Here is a 16237-nt window from a genome sequence, read left to right on the forward strand (position 1 = left end):
CAAAAATTACTATATTGACAATCAAAAGAATATAAATATATGTTTATTGAAACAAGGAAACTTCATGTCTTTCTTTCTATTGTTTATTCCGAATTTCGCCAAATTCGAGTACTACAAAGCTTTTTTATTACTTGTATATTAAAGCTTAACGTTAGAAGGAACATGCGAAAGCTGTATTCTCCATTGATTTGATCCTTACTACTTATATTTAAAAAGAAATCACACAATGACATCTACCCTTGAACGGTAACAGTCTGCTTAAATGTATACTCAGGGCTCTGTCTATTCCCTATACATCGGAATGACATTGCGATGACCAGTGATATCAACGTTAATGCTACAATTTAGATGTTTGAAAGGAACGTAATATATAACATAGGATTTAATCAGATTCATTTTACACATTTGCTCCACGCGGTTCTTAGGAGAAAGATAACACCCATGACAACAAATACATTTCTTGAAGTTCTCTCTTGCGACACTGAAATTCGACCGGAATACTGTGTGATAACTGACGGCTTGTAGGAATAATATTTGATTTCGGCACTATACCCTTACATTAATTTCCCTAATCTACAGGCCTAAGAAAATGATTATCTCGGAACTCTTACTCGACGCTTTCCGAAACAACATATTACACAGACCCATAGGTCTAGAACGCATCTTCACGATCATAACAAATAATAATATAATATTCTTTCCGCTTCAACCTTCACGACGCACAAGGTTGAAAGTCGTTGGCAGAATACTGCCAGCATTTTCGGTACTCGTCCTTCAAATATATTTTACTTATTCATAATGACCATCTCTGCAAGCAGATGCGTGCATTTTAAATCCTCTGAGAGAGTAGCTTCATTTTCGGTGTGAGGATTACCTAGACATAACCCAACAAACACTAGGCCCTAACGAGCACCATCCCTTTTTCTTTAACTTGTGAATTGACCGTGTGACAATTAAGGGAATAAAAGGCGAGTAGTCTATCATGTACATCCGGCAGTATTGCTACACTACCAGACAAAGATTCCATCCCTAACGCCAAACATTACATGTGTCTATATGGCGAAACTTTAAAGAGGTCATGACACGTAAAATCCATCTAATCGTGAGTAACTTCCTCTGAATCTATGAGAAAATCTATGTTCAAAACTATTCTCAACACATTCAAGGACTAATTAGAAATTAACGTTTTAATATTCGCATTGGAAAAAAAACTTCTGAAAAATGCGATTTGAAAACAAGACTATGATGACGTCATATTAGGAACGCAAATGCCAAGCCCAGGCATGTACCGGATCCGCGACGATCATACCGTCACACCACACGCACATTTACACTGAGAGAACAACCACTGTATTACGCTATTTCGTTACAAATTTCAAGTTTTTTTACAATATGTTGTAAATATCCGAAAGAAATGCCGGTCCGTTGTGTTGTTGGGGGCTGCAGTAATGTCATATTCCATGCAAATAGCCTTCATCGATGGCCGAAGGACGAAAAAACACGGCGATTATGACCAAGTTAGTGCAGAACACCAGCGCCGATTTCACTGGGCCTAGCAAGTATACAGCTCCGTATTTAGCGAACACTTCACGGACGCAGACTACGATCCCTTCTTTCTTATGATATAAAACAAATACGTAAGCGAGTCGTTCTTCTAAAAACCCCGAAGACCAGATCGGGGAAGAGGAAACCTCCAGTTGGACAAGTGGCGATCCTTTGGAGGAAGCGCAGCCGAGCACTAGTACTAGTAGTACTAGTATTAGCGTTACTACACTGAAGTCGCAAGAGACGAAGAGTTTTTGCTGTATCATCTGAATTAACACACCCTTCATTGCCCTATTGTGTAGTAAGCTATGTGGTAAGCTTCAGAAGGGATGGGTTACATCTTTTTGTGAAAAATCTTAGTGCCCCAATTTATTTCTGGAATATGCTGGGTCAATTAGTTATGGCAACAATAATTCTTATTAGTATTCCAGGAAAACCATTTTTTTTTCTTGGGGAGGGAGTGGGGGTGATAGGGATGGGTCAAAATAAGTAGTTAAAAAGACTATATTCCAAAGGGTGTTTAAATCTCACAGCGATTTATTTTAAACAGTCAAAGAGCCAAAAATTCATACAATGTAGTTCATTCAAAATCAGTTCTAGACAGGCATTCTGGACAATCCGAACAAGCCTGTGACTAAACCAACATTAACAACAATCATTGCATTATATGACACAAAAATAATACTGTACTTTCCATAGACAATATCATTTTTAAATTGCACTGATGTAATTTGTGACATCAAAGGAGGTTTAAGGAAAAATAACTAACATGAAATTTTTGGCTTTAAGCCTACAAAACAGATGCATGTCCATCGCTATCAATCGTTGTTGTGACAAATTAATTAGAATACACCAGAAGCAAATACAATAAAGGGTAATTTAAACCAAGAAACACTGCACAACGCAAATCACATGGAACAATGTTACCCACGCACGACGACATGTACAACACTGTCGCGCAACATGAAACACAGCATCACACGCATTAAAACAATTGAAGACCATTAACAGGGTGTACTGCTGAGTTTCTGAAGATAGATTGTTAAACAAACCTGCTGCTGAAGAAACAAAGTCTTAACATTCAAGAGTTCTGCTGCCTCCATTGGTCTTTATTATGACTTTCCGCAAATATCATTGGAGATATGGATATTTTGACTTCCAGATTAAAGGTACGATCGAAGCAAACATGTCTGGGAGGTAAATGCTCCTATAAAGGTCAATCACTTTCACTTATGCACATATTACATGACATCAAAATCACGCCAATACATGTGTCCAAATGCTTCCAAAAATTGCCTTCTTTTTTTATTGTTGATGTTGGGTCTGGAAAATGACCATTTCTTCCTTAATTAGAAGTCTTGAATATCAATATATCAACACTGAGGGAACACTGACGCACTGATAGTCCAACACAATCGTAGAATAGAAAAGGTGCTTCTGGAAGGATTTCTCAACCAAGGCTTCCAATACAATTGAGTTTTCTCCTGGCAACTTGAATTCAATGTACTGACCATTGGCTGGAAACTCACTTCTGATCCTTTGTACTACACATGATGGTAGCACAACCATGACGTGTCTTGCTAGGAACCCCCAACACCTTTGAACCTGTTGACGGTAGGCTATGTATCTGTACTGCCTAAAATACAATTATGAAAGTTCAAATGAATAAATGTGGTGGGCCCATGATGTCCACAATAACAAGCAGTGATACAATGTACAGTTATGGTTACATTTGTTATGAATATACACCTTCTATGTTACATGAAACATTCTTTAGTTTCAGACAAATGATTTGCAAACTCCAGGCCTAAGTAATAGCCTAACAATGGGCATAAAATGACACAAATGCCTACCTAACATGGCTGCATAATGCAGTTTACATCCCCGAGCCAAACTTTCAGTATTCAACCAACCCTACTAGTACTACGCAGAATACTGTAAATGTATGATGTACTCTTATTAGCAGCACCGGTGTAGTACAACACATAGCCAACATACTGTACATATGTGTTGTAAGGATTCTATGGTTGTTAAGTCACCGTAACAAAACCAACAATACGGTTTCGGCAGTTCCGCGAATTCCAACGACACATTCAAAGAATGTACTGGATTTTTTATATATTTTTTTTCGTTACAAAATTCTTACCACGTTGTATGCTCCTTGTAATAGTTCCGAACGGTTTTCTTCTTCGATATATTATGGAGCTTCAATTTCGGCTCGTTTTACAGGCTCGAACTGATATGGTTCTATGCCTAACAGTAACACCCCAGGTCCACCCACAACGTTCGGTTCCATATGAGCATGATCATTGCCTTCACTCTCTGCCTCGAATATGAGAAAGGGCACTCTAATTCTAGCCCAATTTCACTGCCTGGTGAAGGACCACTATCACTTTGAACTTCGGTTGCCGCATTTGTTTCTAAATCTGCCATTCCACGGAAAATTTAGATTTGATTTTGCGCTGACTTGATATCGATTTTTTTTGTGTATTTATGTACACTTGTCATATGTGTAAGTTACGTGTATATATGTTCGGAGGAAACAGCAAGAGCAAATCATTTTGTAGCGACAAGAAGAAAAATTCACTTGCAAGCAATGGAAAGATAACTTTTTCAGAGCGCGAGGTGCGGTTTGGGGCAAGTCTTCAATGCCTTTAACCTAGAGAGTTTGTCTTTTGGTAAGAGTGGTTCTTAGTTCAGTGCACATAGTTGAGCTGATTTAGTTTCTTTTGTATGTTGATCACTCCTTGGAACCTTTTACCAGCATCACACTAGGAACTTCCAAAAGATCAGGTTTGACCAATTATCTGTAATATATCTGATCTTGTTCTCAAAATAGCCTTAATTTACATTTTGTAAAGACAACCACACTTCCTTTTCTTTGTCTGTTTGTTATTCTAGAACGGATGCCAGTCCCTCAAGAATCACTTCTGACAGCTATCGATTTCTGTTTCAAAGCAATGTACATTTAGGACATGGCTTACCAACCTTTATGCTGTCTTGTGTGGCAGTTCATTCAAAATGTGATTTATGAAATCAAAGAAGCACATGTGCATAAGCGATCTTAGATCATTCTTGGCCTTTCAAAGTAAGTAGTGGCTTAAAAGGAGAGAATTGTAAGCAAGATATTCATGGCTGATATTCTACAAGTTCAAAGGATATTGATGCCAGAAAAAATACTGCAGCCACTTTTGTATGCAAAGAAGCTCTCTTGGTACCTACCCAGACATTTGCTATTTTAGAACAGAGGTCAGTTCCTCGAATCTCTTGTAAAAGCTTTATATTTCTGTTTCAAGTCAATGTGCATTATGGACAGGGCTTATCAACCTTCATGTGGTCTTGTTTGGCAGTTCATTCAAGATGTGATTTATGAATCAAAGAGGCAAATGTGCCAAGTTGTATTAGAGCATTCTTGGTCCTGAAAAGTAAGAAGTGCCTTTAAAGGAAATTGTAAGCAAGAAGCTCATATAATAATTGTAAGCAAGAAGTTTGTATAATATTACTATTTTAAAATTCGCAAACCCGATAGCATCATCTGGAAGGGACATGAAATAAGTCATAACTTTCCTTATTAATTTTTATTGGAATCCCGATCTGTTCAACTGATCTTTCATGAGTGGGTAAGGTTTAATGTAGCTAAATTTCATCTACACATGTATCTCTATTAATGGTGAAGATATATATACTATAAATTCAAATACTGGAAATAAGAACAATGCACTGGCTGCAAAGTACTGCATATATCATAAATATGTCTCTAAATATAATCGTGTACACCACATGTCAGTGATACTCAATGTTATTCTTAATTAACTGAACGTAAAGGTAAACCAACATCTATCAGATCATGATTGATGTTTAGATTGATATATTGTTTATACATTAATTGATCTATAGTTACATATGTGAGATATTTAGTGTTACAAGTTTTCTACGAATAAGGTTCTTCTTGAAGAGTAGAGGATTATTATATTGTGTCACCTTAAAGGTCTGATAGAGCACAGCTTAGAAGTTTTTACATCCAAGCACATTTGTGTTTTTTTTTTTATATTTGTATTTTATTCATATGGTACAGCTGATTATTGTTTTTAATAAAAACAAGTTCTCAAAACGTCATCCATCTGGCTTCTGTCATGTAACTGTTTGTTAATTTCTCAATATTTTTCAAGGATTTTTTTTACTCTTTGCATTGCTATATTCCAATGATTGTTGCAAATAAGGCCTGCATGAACAAAACACAAAACTGAGGATTATTTCAACTACATTAATTAACATCCACGAGGACTGAGGATCTCTTCCGTCACTGTCCAATGAATTCCATTCGCCAATGTATATATATTGGGGCAATGGAGGCTCATTTGACTCCCCAACCCTTTTGTAATGGTAAAAGCCACTGCCTAATTTAAATGTTGTAATTGCCCAATATAATGATTTTTAATTTCCCAATTTAATGATCCCTACATTTGTAAAGTTCACCAATGATGGGCATAATTTACACAATTATTTTTAACCTACAACTGTTGGGTAAAAACTTCTAGTTATTTTATTGGTTAAAAATGTTACCCAACAACTGGATAAAGCCGTTAACAAAAGAGTGTTGGTTAAAGTATCATCAATAAGTGGAATTTGACATACGTGACCAGTGTTGGTTATGGTATTGATTAATTTTTTAACCAAGTTGACTGTTTTTAGAGTGAATATGTAAACAGTACTATGCTACTGATGACTTTAAACCAATAACACAGGATGATTGTGAACGATGTTAATGCATGAACTGCTGCTTAACTTACGTACGATAGCAATAAGCCGAACGTTTGACATCAGTAGTAAAAAAGTCAAATAGTCAAAATTTAAGATAATAAGCAGAAATTTCGGTATTAAAGGTTGACTATTCTGTTATTTCTTCACATCTCACCACAAATGGTGTTTTTGTTTGCGTTCGACTTTCAGAGTACAAAGTTCGAGATATCTTACGTGGGAAACCCTGTTCCTGTTTCGTATAACTAAATTCCTGATTTCTTAAATTTAGACTATTCTAAATTTAGACTAGTTTCGGCTCTTCGCCTACAACTCTTTTAAAAGCTAGATATAAGAGAAATACGACATACTATGACAAGGCAAGTAAGTGTCATTCATGCAAAGACATGACTGTTATGGTTGTGATTCGTTTCGCTAAATATGTTAGAACCAAACCTCATAGCCACAGAGTCCTAGGTGAACCAGTTGAATGAACGAAACCAACGTACGGTACACATTGCGCACGCGTAGACAAGCTATGTTTTAATGTGTTGTTATGTATAGCAAAACACGGAGATTATTGTCACAAACTAGCGAATGATGCCAGAAACAAACACCACGACACAAATATAGATTTATAAACACTTCTTTGTTATTTATCAGAATCATACACACGTAACAGGTTATAATATATATGTTCTTTTGTGATAAGTAAATCAATTAAGCACATTTAAGGGTTCCCGAGTTCCAATGCCACACGGGCCTCCACGTTTAGCACTCATTCGGCACTGGAGCACTGCTGAAAGAAAATACATTGCTTTGATATCAAAAATTCAATTTTACTACATCTCGACCATCTTTTGCGAGTTCACCTTGTTGTGGTGTCCATGTAACATTTAGCTAACCTACAATCCTTAAGACGGAATGGATGTCGAGACGAAAGCTTCAGGTCACGTGATTTTGCTACACAGTGCACATCATAGAAAATATGAGTATTTATTAGCACAACCTTGCGAATTACAGACCTTATTTATAGTCTGAATATGCCTCAGAATGCCCATTTGATGTCTCAGCATTTATTTCCGGAGAAGGATTCCCGGCTCTTCTACATGGGCGTCGCCTTCGGTGACCCCAGGGCCACACCCTCATATATATATAACCATTGACTCTTCACTGGATCTTACATAATGGTCTGCATCCTATATGTAAATCAGTCGGAGAAGTACTCATCCCCCGCCCCCCCCCCACCCGTCCCTTCGCCCACACATTTTATATTACGTACATGCCAATGTCCGTAGACATATGAACTCGAAAATATGGCTAGTGAGGAATTTTTCATGTGAGAATCCGGCCTTTAGTAGCACGGACGTTCACTGATGGACACTGGCCGTCTCTGCACCATTCAAGGTTATTAGTTTGGAAAGTGAGCTTGTATATTACGTAACTATTTCCCTCTCAAGTAGTGTGATTCACCTTAGCCATGCACGCAAATTAAACATAATTTTTAAGTTTGATGATTGATTTAATATTTTAAGAGCCTTAGCTGGATCATTTATACCATATGTAGTGGTCGAATTAACCAATTTGATGCAGTATTCATCAAAATAGGTCAGTTTGAGAAGTTTAATTCTGATCTGAACGTTCAAATTGTGCCGATCTCTCAGCGTGCACCCTCCCTAGAAGAAAGACCCGCGTATTTCAGTTCCGGCGCGACCAGCAAAGCCCGGCGATCGTGAATCTGATGCACTACAGCGTTGTAAACACTTTGCCTTGGTCTAAAGATTTGGTCGATATCAAGTTAAAATTAGAAATAAATGCCCTTATTTGTGTCTCGGCCCTTTGATCAAGTAGGATGGTACAGAAAAGACTTTGATTGAAGAGGTGAGTACTACGCTATGTAGCCTACAACTTCTAGTTAGAACTATGCTACGCTATCTAGCCTAGGCCACAGTCACTCGTAACGTTATGTGGGTGTATAGTATATAAACACGGAGATAATATACTATAGACTTACATAACGTTACGAGTGCCTGTGGCCAAGGCTTGCCCTGTATCACATTCACATCACTCCAATCCTTGTTTCGTTTCAGGTTTGACAAACTTACTAATACTAGGCGAAGCATAGTCGGAACGTTAGTTAAGATTATCTAAAATGTTAGGCCTAAACGATTCAAATGCTAAGGAAGCTTAGATATAGGCTAGGTTCTATGCCTTTGTTTATGTTTTGCATCCGCGAAATTTGTAGCCATGCGCATCACGGTATTTTTTGTGTATTATAGCATAGGCCTAGCCTAATACTAATAGTAATACTACTGAGAACACTAGCCGAGGCCTACTTGTAGTTGCATTGCAAGAACTACAGTACAAGCTTAGTCTAGAAGTAGTGTGAATGAGTTAAACAATGTTTGGACAAGTATATACTTTAAGCATTATAATCGGTTCTGATATTTTGTGCCTTCAGGTTTTTTCTCTGCCATAGGGTCATTGATGTGTATTCGACTGTCCCTCCTGATGCTTTCTTTTCTACTATTATTAGTTTATTACAAGTTATACAAAAATATAACTTATCTAAACTTACGAGGCTAGGCCGGGTCTTACTAGCTGTGACCTAGCCAAGGTGGAGCCTAATTAAAATCAGTTTTCACTTAAAATCCGGTACTTTCCAAAATTTGTTCTCAGTTATTATCAATGAACAATCAAGGTGACTGATGTCTAGAGCTGAGGCAAATTGACCAAAGGTGACCATATTTGAATATCTGGCATATATAGGACCAATGCCATTTTGATGCATGCACAAAATGAGTGCATCCATCCTAGTAAACTCTAGGCTCTGACTAGGCTAAGCCTAGTTCCATGTGCCAGGTCAGTTTTTAGTCTTTATGGCTTGTAAGACCGTTTGTATAGACCTACAGGAAAAAGCACTTTGCTTATCATAAGAGTTTTAAGTTGGGCTGACATATTTTTTACCTAATCATAATTAGTAGTTGTTCTGAAGCCACATTGCAGATAAACTAATTGTTCTGTTTAATAACAAAATACCAAGATCTCTCGCTTTATGGCAAGGGGCACAATTCTCAAGAGTAAACAGCCACCAACAAGTTTTTAACAAATGAGCTAAATGATCAATTTACAGGAGGAGGAGGCTTGTGACTACCACTGCACTCCATTACCGTATATATAATTTTAAATTTTGGGCTCAAATCCCTTTCAATTAATGCATGACGTTGCACACCCCGCCTCTCCATTCTCCACTTTTGAAAAAGTATTGTATCTTGTGACCATAATGCAGCAGGACAGTTCGATTGCAAGGGGGGGGGGTGGGATATTTCAATGAAAACATGGGCAATGTATTGTTATCTCTGGTAGGGTCAAATAGAACCCATTCATTAATGAGACACCATATTGACTTTTACTTTTCACATGGCACAGTTGAGAACTACACAGTTGGCACAGTTGAGTTGAGTACCACAAAAATCTTCAGACAAATCATTACAACCCCACCCCTACCAACCTAATTGAATTGGGCCCATACAAAAGAAAACTTTGAAACTAAAAGCCAAGTCACAGATTATGATCTTTACCCACTGTTCATTTATTGCTTGTTTTTCTTGTAGAACTAACTGTTGGCCTTGAGAGGAATAGAGAAGGAGAAAGTAAAAAAGGAGCAAAGCTAAGCAAATCCAGAAACAAAGTAGACGCTCCGCTTCTGAAGAAGTGAGTTGTGACAGAAAAGTTCTGTCACGGATGGCAGAAAACAACTTGGAAGAATGTCCTGTCGTTCTCCATTTCCCGGTAGTAGCCAGAGCTTGAAAGGCCAACAAAGTGGTTGGAAGGCTTCAACTACCAGCGCATAAACTGCCTGACAAAAGTACAGGTGATGGCACTCCTTCAAATACAAGGTGCAGATGTAATGTTAAAAAACAAAACAACATTGAGGATAAACTTTTGGATGGGTTTATGGAGTCGAGGAAACTAATATTTTCATTTGCATGTGACCCATTTGATTGAGACAATGAAGATAGTACCTACCATCTCGTGCAGTGTGAGGATCATGGCTTTTATTTTGTTTGCCAGCAGTCAACCACCAACACCTTCCTTTCCTCTTAAGTTTAAATACCCTAAGAATAGGCTGCTTTAGTGTTATTGGATTATACAACTATTGTCAGGACTATCCAACAAATAGTCTAATATAAAATTCAAATGTCGTTTGCATAAGGAGACTGTTATGTGTGAGAGCTTTGAGGCAGCACAAACCACATGGTCACATGCTTTTCGTTTTTGCAGTCAATCGCTGAATACTGTATCATTGTGAAGTAGGTCTGGTTGCCCTTTTTCACACTGAAGGTATGGCAATTCTCCAAGTCAAGTCAATTTGCCCCGACCGTCCCCAAACCCACAAACCCATAGCTACAGTACAAGTATGTTATCAAGACTAGTCTACAGTGAATCTCATTGAATGGCACTAATGTCTGTAGGTTTATCCCAAGATAGGTCTATGTATGTATAGTAGTTAAGTTAATATGGTTTGCCTAAGGTCAGGCAACTGGAATAAGTGAGAGTGTGAAGGCAGCACACACCATATTGCTTGGTGTGAAGCTTTGCCACATACTGTTTACTGTTTCTGTTTGTGGCTTAATAATACTTTGTAATACTTAAGGTCTACACTTGGGGCATATATCTAATAGATCAGTAGACTATACTATATATGATAGGCGGTTGGCCTAAGGTATTGTCATGCAACTGGAATAAGTGTGAGTGTGAAGGCAGCATACACCATATTGCTTGTTGTGAAGCTTTGCCACATACTCTTTACTGTTTCTGTTAGTGGCTTAATAATACTTTGTAATACTTAAGGTCTACACTGGGGGCATATATCTAATAGATCAGTCGACTATACTGTATATGATAGGCAATTGGCTTAAGGTATTGTCATGCAACTGGAATAAGTGAGAGCGTGAAGGCAGCACACACCATGTTGCTTGGTGTGAAGCTTTGCCACATACTCTTTACTGTTTCTGTTAGTGGCTTAATAATACTTTGTAATACCTAAGGTCTACACTAGGGGCATATATCTAATAGATCAGTCGACTATACTGTATATGATAGGCAATTGGCCTAAGGTATTGTCATGCAACTGGAATAAGCGAGAGTGTGAAGGCAGCATACACCATATTGCTTGGTGTGAAGCTTTGCCACATACTCTTTACTGTTTCTGTTTGTGGCTTAATAATACTTTGTAATACTTAAGGTGTACACTGGGGGCATATATCCAATAGATCAGTAGACTATACTGTATATGATAGGCAATTGGCTTAAGGTATTGTCATGCAACTGGAATAAGTGAGAGTGTGCATGCAGCACACACCATATTGTGTGGTGTGAAGCTTTGCCACATACTCTTTACTGTTTCTGTTAGTGGCTGAATAGTACTTTGTAATACTTAAGGTCTACACTGGGGGCATATATCTAATAGATCAGTAGACTATACTTTATATGATATGTATATCATACAATATAGGTTTCTCTTAGTTATGAGAGTGTTAGTATATTTTAAGATATCACTAGTGTGTAGAGTAAGCAATAAACCACCCATCCCACCCCCCCCCCAACCCAGAACAGGCTATTGTACAGTAGGTTCATCAAATGGTACAAATGTCAGCAGGCCTACACAAAGAATAGCATAGGATTTTAATGTGGTGTGCAATATCAGGTGACTTATTCGTGAGAGTGTGAAGGTAGCACATACGGTCTAGTTAGGCTTCAAGCTTAGCCACATGCTTTTCATTTTGCAGTCAATGGCTGAAATATTTTATCATTGTGTAGATTTTGCACCACAGTATGTTGCCCTTTTTACAGTGAAGTTATGTCAATATATTACATTTTATTGTTGTGCAGTTTCCTTCCAAATGATCTATCCTTTTCTCCCCCTAAAAATTAAATTAAAAGCTGTCTCAGTTGTTGAAATGTTCCCAAGATATTTTCTGTATTGATAGAAATATCAGTTTTTGGTTCCAATGATAATTTGTAGTCATGCAGGTGGATGAGTGATGTGTTTGTGATGCGTTGCTTTTAAACTTGATATCTCAAGAAAGGAAGCTTGGACCAATTTCATATTAAAAACGTTGTTGTGACATGTTGAGTTCAAGAATCAAGAGACTTATTGTTTTTAGTGGTCAAAGGTCATGTGTAGTCAGAATGTGAAAACCTTGCAAACCATATCTATATGCTGAGCACAAGAAGACAATAATTTTGGTCATCAGCTGCCGATGTGAGTATTAATTGTCACGTCTCAATACTCTTTGCTAATTGGTCTAATGCAAGCGGCAGCAACATTTGGGATCGATTTAAAGCAAAAGAAGGTACACATTTTCATGCACTTAATCAACAACATGGAGAAGATTGTAATGAACTTGGTTCCTTGCTGTGGATATTTTCTCTTCAGGTAAGTGTGTGACTTGTCTTTCTCTTTTTTCTTAATAAGCTGTACAGGTTTTTCCTCACAGAAATTACTCATTCTCTGCAATTGTGTTAACAAGGCAATGGTCATCTGATGTCAGTAGAATGTGATTTCAAATCCATGTGAACAACATGATATTATTAACTGGACTGGAATTTTTTTTTTCATTTGAATATTCTTGTCAGAATCAATACATGAAATCATAACAAAAGGTGAAAGTATATTTCTGAACAAGAAATGCTGCTAGTGAATATTGTTTTCTCTGTGAGCCTATAATATGCAGTTTTTAGTAGTTGTCATTGTTAAACATAGATTTCCCAAAATCGTGTAAAATAGATTTCAAAACAATTCAGAACTTTTGGTATTTACTGTACATAAGTGCAGTGAATGTGTTTACATCTAGAGGCTCTCACACAGAGCAACAATTTGAGTTCCAGTGACCTATCAAATGGGAATTTTTTAAAAGCGCTACAAAAGATGTCAATGATGCCATCTGTGATCTTTCAAAGCAACGCTAGAGTCAATCAGACCCCCACCCCCCATAATAAAAGTTGTGCCCCTCCCATGAACAAATCCTACCCAAAGGAAGCTTGATGTTTATGCTGAAAACCTTTATACCTTGCCTTCTTCAGCTGTTCACTGTGACAGGCCACAATAAAAAGAACATAGCAATGATAAAATCTTGTTTGTTATCCTTTTCTTTGTGCTTTTCATTATTTTGCCTGTACCAAACAGTGTCCCTCTCCACCCCACCCTGACTGCATGTAAGAGGGAACTAATGACACTGTTAAGGTTCATCACATACTACTAGTCAGAGCCTGACAATGTTCCACTCTCCCCCACCTCCCCACCCCCGCCCCACCCCCATGTTTTCATGTGGGACTTATTAATTGTGTGTATATATATAATTGTTGACCTTTCACATGACATTTCCAGTCACAGGCCCTTTTAATTTTTTCCATTGTCTCCCTTCTCCTACTCAAACAAAGACCAGATATATATAAATATTCCTAGTGAGAGAGGTAGAGTTCTGTTTGCAAGTCAGGAGTAGCTACAATCGGTAATTATTATATTAAGCCTTTAATTAATTTGTATGCCAGGTGTTCTTGTAACTGGGGGGAGATAATTGTTTGTATAAATAGTGTACGGCTGGGGCCAACTCATTGTATTGTTAGTTTCTAACGTGTTTGCGATTTACTCATAGACTCCGTTATTATGTTCGCAGAATTGGTACTCTTTGCTGGCTTGTGTTATGCACCTGTATTAAGGTTTAAGTTACGTGATGACACTGCCAGTTTAAGTTTATGTGCTTACCTTTAACGGTTGGATGTTTAATCGTTGTTTACTTATATGTCTTGCTTAATACAGATTTTTATGTAGGAATATATCTTCTTTGTTTATTGTAGTGAACCGTCCAGAGTACGTCCCGAGTACGTTTAAAGGAGTATGTGTGAAGTCCATACGAAGTCCATATAGTTGGACATGAAGAGTAAATAAAACTAGATTCACTTATAATTCGTGTTGGTGTACTGATTGCAGTGGACGCGTTAACGAGCGCTACAGAGAAATTACCTTATGTAGTGTTGCGCCTACAACAGTCATGGTGAGATTGAATATCTCGGATGATGACCTAAAGAAAAAATGCATGATGGGCGATGTATGGATAAAATGATTGTTTTGCTGTACATAATAATAGGATCATTTAAGCAAGCAAACCCTCTTATTGTAGCATCATATTATTAAATCTATGGCTGATGCTATAATATTACTAGTGACTTATTTCAAGCAAAGTTTCTGTACAACTAGCCAATTATGATAATTTAGGAAAAAATGCAACATCAAGCATCCACTTATGCTATATATTAAATGATACAAGTTTTCGCCTTTGAGCCACATTTTGCAAATCACGATAGGGGTATATCGTTGCACAGTATCGTATGATTCATGTATAGGTATGGGTTCCACTATTTCTGCTAACGCAAGTTAGCTCTATACATTTTCCCCGCTGACGCACGAAAGTTCTGTACAATACGATGTAACATTTACTTTTGGCATGTTCGATGTTGATAAACGATGGGGGAGAGTGGATTTTAGATAATCCTTTTATTAACTGTAATGCGTTTAAATCATTACATAAATTAATGTCAATCACTTATAAATCATTATTAATAATTAGAAAAGGGGAGCTTAGAATCATATCAATCTCTTTAATGGCTTAGTCATATTTCAATTAATAACAATGTATATTCTCAACACCAAAAGATAATGGTACAGTCCAAGTTGAAACGGACGAGATTCAAGCCAAAATAAAGATGGGGAGGAAGTTTGCCGTGAAGAATATCTGTTTTGAATTGTAAACCGGATTACAAGTTTTCGTGAAAAATGCTTTATAGACGACTATTTTTTCGTTTTAAGGGTGCAATTTCGTACTAAATCGTTCGAGCATTTCAAATGTTGGCATCCTAAATACCAAAATCGAGTTTCGTCTGTCGGATAGAAAAGGAATGGAGCATAGGCAATAGCTACGGAAGATCAAATTTCCAGCGAATACCGCAAGAATGCCCGAGGCAGCAAAAATCCTTATGTCCGTACCACTAAAGGGCGGATTTTCAAATGTGGTTTGCCTTTTAATGACCAGCATTAATTATTCACAATTATTTTAGGACTAACACGAATACACAATAAACATTCTCAGATTATTCCTTTCTCAAGCTTACATGCATTATGTCGAAGAGGTTCGTCAAACCAACACGAACACATGCATCGTCTGTCAAAGCTTTGGCACTCAGACATCATACGTAGAGAGTGAGGTTACAAATTCGTAACCACGTTTCTAGTTTGTGATGTCACATAATTCTTGAACATCTGATGATATACATCCGAAATTTACGTCTTTTCTTTTGTCCAGTTATTCAACCCCTAGAAGACGGGAGTTGTTATCCTGGATGAAACAAGTCAAATGTAACGTCATGGGTAGCCATTCCTCTATGTCTACGATATGTAATAACATTTCGGATAGTGTAAACTGTGTCTAGTCTTAACGAATCATGCACGAAATTAACCATTTTACAGCGGACATAGACATCTTGTAGAAAACAATCTCTTGGAAGTTCTGTTCCTTTTTGTGTCACAAAGTTGAATATTGATCTTCGACCCATTGGCTAAATACAACAGGAGTTTCCGGTACTGCTATGTATAATACCAGTTGGAATGTATTGCTCAGTCGTGATACATCCTGCTTCCGTATGTGTTACAGTGACGTATCACATAGAAGAGAGTAGATTACTGTACTACACAACTACCGTTTAGTTCATCCGTCACTTCAAACTGTGATAGACGTGAAGCGACAACCTTAATATCCTCCCAGTTGAAGTCAAAAGCGATAAGCATACACTCTTAAAATTGTTGGGCAAATTATTGCCCAACCTGGGCAATTATTTACACAACCGTTGGGTCCGTATGCCTCCTGGTTGATATTGGGCAAAAAAGTGCCCAACT

General features: G+C 37.5%; 1 protein-coding gene across 4 annotated transcripts in view; it reads left to right on the plus strand.

Annotated features, from left to right (window-relative positions):
- LOC139978582 (uncharacterized) overlaps positions 1–16237 on the plus strand; it is an 84495-nt gene that overhangs the window by 32414 nt on the left and 35844 nt on the right. The window lies entirely within an intron of this gene.

This window comes from Apostichopus japonicus, chromosome 13 (genome assembly GCF_037975245.1).
Source record: "Apostichopus japonicus isolate 1M-3 chromosome 13, ASM3797524v1, whole genome shotgun sequence".
NCBI lineage: Eukaryota > Metazoa > Echinodermata > Holothuroidea > Aspidochirotida > Stichopodidae > Apostichopus > Apostichopus japonicus.